Source organism: Sinocyclocheilus anshuiensis, unplaced genomic scaffold, assembly GCF_001515605.1.
Source record: "Sinocyclocheilus anshuiensis isolate Anshui unplaced genomic scaffold, SAMN03320099.WGS_v1.1 scaffold941, whole genome shotgun sequence".
Classification (NCBI taxonomy): domain Eukaryota; kingdom Metazoa; phylum Chordata; class Actinopteri; order Cypriniformes; family Cyprinidae; genus Sinocyclocheilus; species Sinocyclocheilus anshuiensis.
This window is the reverse complement of record NW_015555791.1, coordinates 802,676-807,575: the sequence shown is the minus strand read 5'-3', so window position 1 is coordinate 807,575 and position 4,900 is coordinate 802,676. Positions and strand designations below refer to the sequence as shown.

General features: G+C 40.8%; 2 pseudogenes; both read right to left on the bottom strand.

Annotated features, from left to right (window-relative positions):
* LOC107674813 (unconventional myosin-Vc-like) overlaps positions 1–2,631 on the bottom strand; it is a 16,677-nt pseudogene extending 14,046 nt beyond the window's left edge.
* Positions 2,632–2,869: 238 nt separating this feature from the next.
* Positions 2,870–4,266, bottom strand: LOC107674812 (serine/threonine-protein kinase pim-1-like; annotated as a pseudogene).
* Between the last annotated feature and the right edge of the window lie 634 nt (positions 4,267–4,900).

Genomic DNA, 4,900 nt, shown 5'->3' with positions numbered 1-4,900 from the left:
ATACACAAGTGAGAACACTGATCAACCTTAGTGAAATACATTCATATGCATAACTGAAAAACCTCTTACATACATGAGTGAAACGAAAAGATCAACCGTAGTGAAATTCATTCATAAGCATAAGTGAAATAAGTAAATATTTCAGTAGATGATGAGAGCTAATTTCACTTGAAACGGAAGCTGTGTCAACACTTCCGTTTAATTTGGCGCGTGTCTCACAAACTCTTCAATGGCGGTTAGTCGTAAGTTGTCTGAAGCTATTAGTAATATAAACAACATTTTACCGTCATCAAGTACAATTCCGAAAGTGGGATAAAACAGCGTGATGTTACAGAGCTCACGCCGTGGTGACCTGTGATCGATTGTTTAGCACATCCAACGAGTGTTTAATTTTGTAGGCTACTTTGTTTTCAATTTCTATTCAGCAGTTACCATTTAAAATTTGAATCCCATTGTTAAATAGGCTATATGGGATTTTTCTCTCTAGCAATTAAAGACCAGGCAACAAACACGTCCTCCCCGCGCTGTCGAGTCAGTCTCAGAGCCGTGCCGATCACAGGTCACCACGGCGTGAGCTCTGTAACATCGCATTGTTTTATCCCACTTTCGGAATTGTACTTGACGACAGTAAAATGTTGTTTATATTACTAATAGCTTCAGACAACTTACGACTAACCGCCATTGAAGAGTTTGTGAGACACGCGCCAAATTAAACGGAAGTGTTGACACAGCTTCCGTTTCAAGTGAAATTAGCTCTCATCATCTACTGAAATCTTTACTTATTCCAGTTATGCATATGAATGAATTTCACTACGGTTGATCTTTTCGTTTCACTCGTGTATGTAAGAGGTTTTTCAGTTATGCATATGAATGTATTTCACTAAGGTTGATCAGTGTTTTCACTCATGTATGTAAGAGGTTTTCAGTAATGCGTATGAATGAATTTCACTAAGGTTTATCAATGTTTTTCATTTCACTAGTGTTTGTAAGAGGTTTTTCAATAATTATGGCCTATACGGCCCCTCATATTTTGGAGTCAGTCGTGGCATCTTTCCTCTACGAGTGTAACACCAGGCCGCGGTCTAAAGTTTACAGCTCCCCCTCGAACAGCAGGCCTTCACTGGCTCAGATTTCGGCGACACACCTGCACGAGAATTAGCGCTATTTTGGTAAAAAGTGATTACAGAGAACGGTTGAAAATTAAAATGCTACTTTTAAATGTTACGTCTAAAATGGTTATTAAACGAGTTTAAATGTATGCAATATTGTAAACTATGCTGTATTCACCCGAATAAATTAAATTTGTCTTGTATTTTGTCCATGTTCTTGCTTAATAATAAATGTTAATGATAAATCTTTTAATTATTGCGGTTGTCTTTAGTAATTCTGTGTGTGGTTTTAAAATTTCCAGTCCATTTTAAGTCAGCAATATATATGTATAATATTTTTAAACAATAGATGACTTAAATAAAACAACCCAGTTTGGTAAAAACCAAACCAGCTGGGCCAAAATAACCCAGCATGTGTTCTGTCCAATATTTACCCAGCACTGAGTTGCCAAATAACCCAAGTTGGGTTGTTTTTAATCCAGCATTTTTTTAGAGTGTTACTTTAAAAGTAATCACGTAACACTGCTATTTCTGCCATATAAAGATATTCAGAAGATATGAAAGGTCAAAAACACACCATAAAATAGTGCATACAGCTTCTTCTGAAGCCATATAATATTTTACCATGTTTGAATTCCATACCATGATGTCCTACATTTCAATAAACATGCTATTATAGCATGCTGCTGATATACAAGGACAAATCAATGTTACATCTTTGTCTTACCATCTTTTAAAGGTTTTTAAACACATTTAAAGGAATACAACTTTGTGTTGTTTGATATCATGTTCTCTCTATTTCTTGATGCCAAAAGGCACTTCATGTAAATAAATTCTATTAAAACACAGTTTTTACTTACCTGCATTTTCTCTTCTAATTTCTACTTACCTCTGACTGAAATTTGCCATTTTGGTCCTGTGAGTATTATTGAGATTTGTATGATAAATTGTTTGTGATGTTCCCCATTTGTGAACTGCTTTGGATTGAAGCATCTGCTAAATGACTAAATTAAAACATTAATTTTAATTTTTTTTCTTTATTGCAGATTTGGAGCTTGTAGACCAGGTATCAAAGACAGCACCCTCTGTGGCTGCTATAACAGGAACCTCTGGCAGCGGGACAGACGATTTCTTTTAAACCTGTTGGGCAGCTTTTGACAGGAACCCCTGGGTCTGGACAGACACAATAGGGAGCTTGTTGACCAGAGTTGCTGAGATGGGTATCTCTGGGACTGAGATGGTCTTGGGAGCTTGCCTTGGCAGGGAAATTTATAGGAACCTCTGAGGCATCAGAAACAGGAACCTTTGTATGTCTCTGGCAGGAATTGCTGGAGCAGCTGAGACCAAGAGCACTGGCATTGAGGAGGATGAGAGAGAAGTGTGGACAAGCCATAGCAGGAACCTCTTTAGTAGCTGTGGCTTGCTTGATGGCAGAGAATGGGAGCTCTGACATTGTGGAGGTGAAGACTGAGCTCTGGCATTTGGACAGCTGTGGCAGGGACCTCAGGAATGGAGTGGCCATGATGGGAAAAACAAAAAGGGGCAACCAAAAGAAGTATATATACATATATACAATATGTACACATCCCTCCGGAAGCAGTACCGCCAGACGCAAATACTGCTTCCTCAAGCCAAGGCGCAAGACGCTACACAAGGCTTGCTCGCCCCGCAAGACGCAAAGGCGAGAGGAGGGATGGAAGCGTCTCCCGCTGCAGCCCGCAAGACGCAAAGCTGCATGAGAGACGCCAACTGGAGTGGTCTTATGAGACGACCTGAAACAAAACACAAAAAAGAACAGGTTTGAGCTTTTGCTTCTTTCTCATGAGGATGTTAATTCTTTATAGCTGATCTTAGGTTCACTACCTTAAACCAGTTGTGGGACATGATTTGCCCCAGACCAAGTCTCCGGCTTGGTTTCTCACGCAGGAGAGCCCTGAGGAGGTCACAGCATTCTGTGCAGGAGACGGGAAAGACATCTGATTACTACCTCACACTTCACATCAGCTCTATTTGATCATGTTATTCTAAGCTCTAAGATGTTTTGTATGATTTTGAATTATTCATTTTTTTAGATGAAGATCTCACCTTTTGACAGGCCGGGTTTGGACCAGTGCTTGTACTGCAGCAGGAACAGGTCATAGTCACTAGGGAAGCGTCCGCACAACAATGCGAACATCACAATCCCTAGTGACCAGACCGTCGCCGGCCCACCGTAGTACTTGCCCCTGCTGTGGTACTCTGGAGGGGAGTACGCTGCTGTGCCTGGAGGAGAGAGGAGTTTGTATGATGTGTAAGTTTGCATTAACGCAGAATGATGGTTCTGTATCTATTAGAAAAAATTAATTACATCATACATACCACGGTATGACTTGTACGGTGACCTCCTCAGAATGTCCCCGCATCCGAAGTCAATCAACTTGACTTCGGATGTCTCCCTGTTTATCAGAAGGTTGTCAAGTTTGACGTCACGGTGGAGCACTCTGCGGAGGTGGCACATGTTTGTGGCGTGAGCCGCCTGCCACATGATCTGCCGTGTTTTCTCCTCGTCGAGGCTTCCACCGTGACGCCTGATGAACTCCACGAGATTCTCACAGGGAGAGGGACATTCGAGGACCATGACAAAGTGGTCAGGGTGGTCCGTCCAGTCCAGCAGCCTGATTATTTCTGGCACGCTGGGACCTTTGTTCGCCAGGATGGTGAGGGCGATCTCTTTAGGAAGGGGGTTTGGATGATCAGGCTAGAAGACAGACAGTTCTTATGATGGTTAGATGGAGGTGGTTTTCCAAAAAGGGATTTATGTTAATGTTAATATGAGACATTTTATATTGTTTATAGTGTAATGTACTTACAATGAATATACATTCCGTGTGCTTGGTCTTTGTGACATATTTCAAAGCCACCTGATGAACAAAAAAAATAACTTGAGATACTCTAAGAGTAAATGATGAGGATAAGACAGGGCAAACATTTTCTAGCTTGATAATGCGTTATTTATATTAACTTACTTTAAGATCATCATCCAAACGTCTACCTTCGTACACAACACCAAAACCACCTTTCCCCAGCTGATCGCCAATGGTGTAGCGGCTGAAGATGTAGTCTATTAAAAGATAAAATAACATGAAAATTAAAACATTGAGAGAAGTGTCTTGTGATGAGTCAGGCAGTATTAAATCCACTGATCTATATCAGTGATTCAATCTAAAACCTATTTAAATTAATTTTCATGTAATTATTAATTTTAACGAATGAATAATGAATATTTATAGTTTTAACATACATTAGTACATTAATACATATAACAGTAATGTTTTTAACATGTCATGGAATAAAGATCTAATCATGGCCTTAACGTGGATTTTGTTATAGTATGGGCTAATGCGTATTTTTGATATTGTGTTTGATGGTGTCAGATTTTACATGATCAAAGTAGAGCTGTATTAAAATAAATGTTTTCATAAGATGGATGTGTAATGTACCATCACTACTTCTTCCTGCCCATGCCACCTTCCTCTTCTCTCCCTCATCCTGCTGCTGCTCCTCCTCTCCCTGACCTGAGCTGCTCTCTGGAGGCTGTTTTTTGGCAGCTCTGAAGAAAGAGCGCAGCCTCCGCCACCACTTCTTGCTCTTTCTTTTCTCCTTCACTCTCTCTGCCTCCTTCCTCTCCTTCTCCTCCTCCTCTCCTCCTCCTCCTCCTCCTTCCTCTCCTCCTCCTTCCTCTTCTCCTACTCCTCCTCCTTCCTCTCCTCCTACTCCTCCTCCTCCTTCCTCTTCTCCTCCTCCTCCTGCTT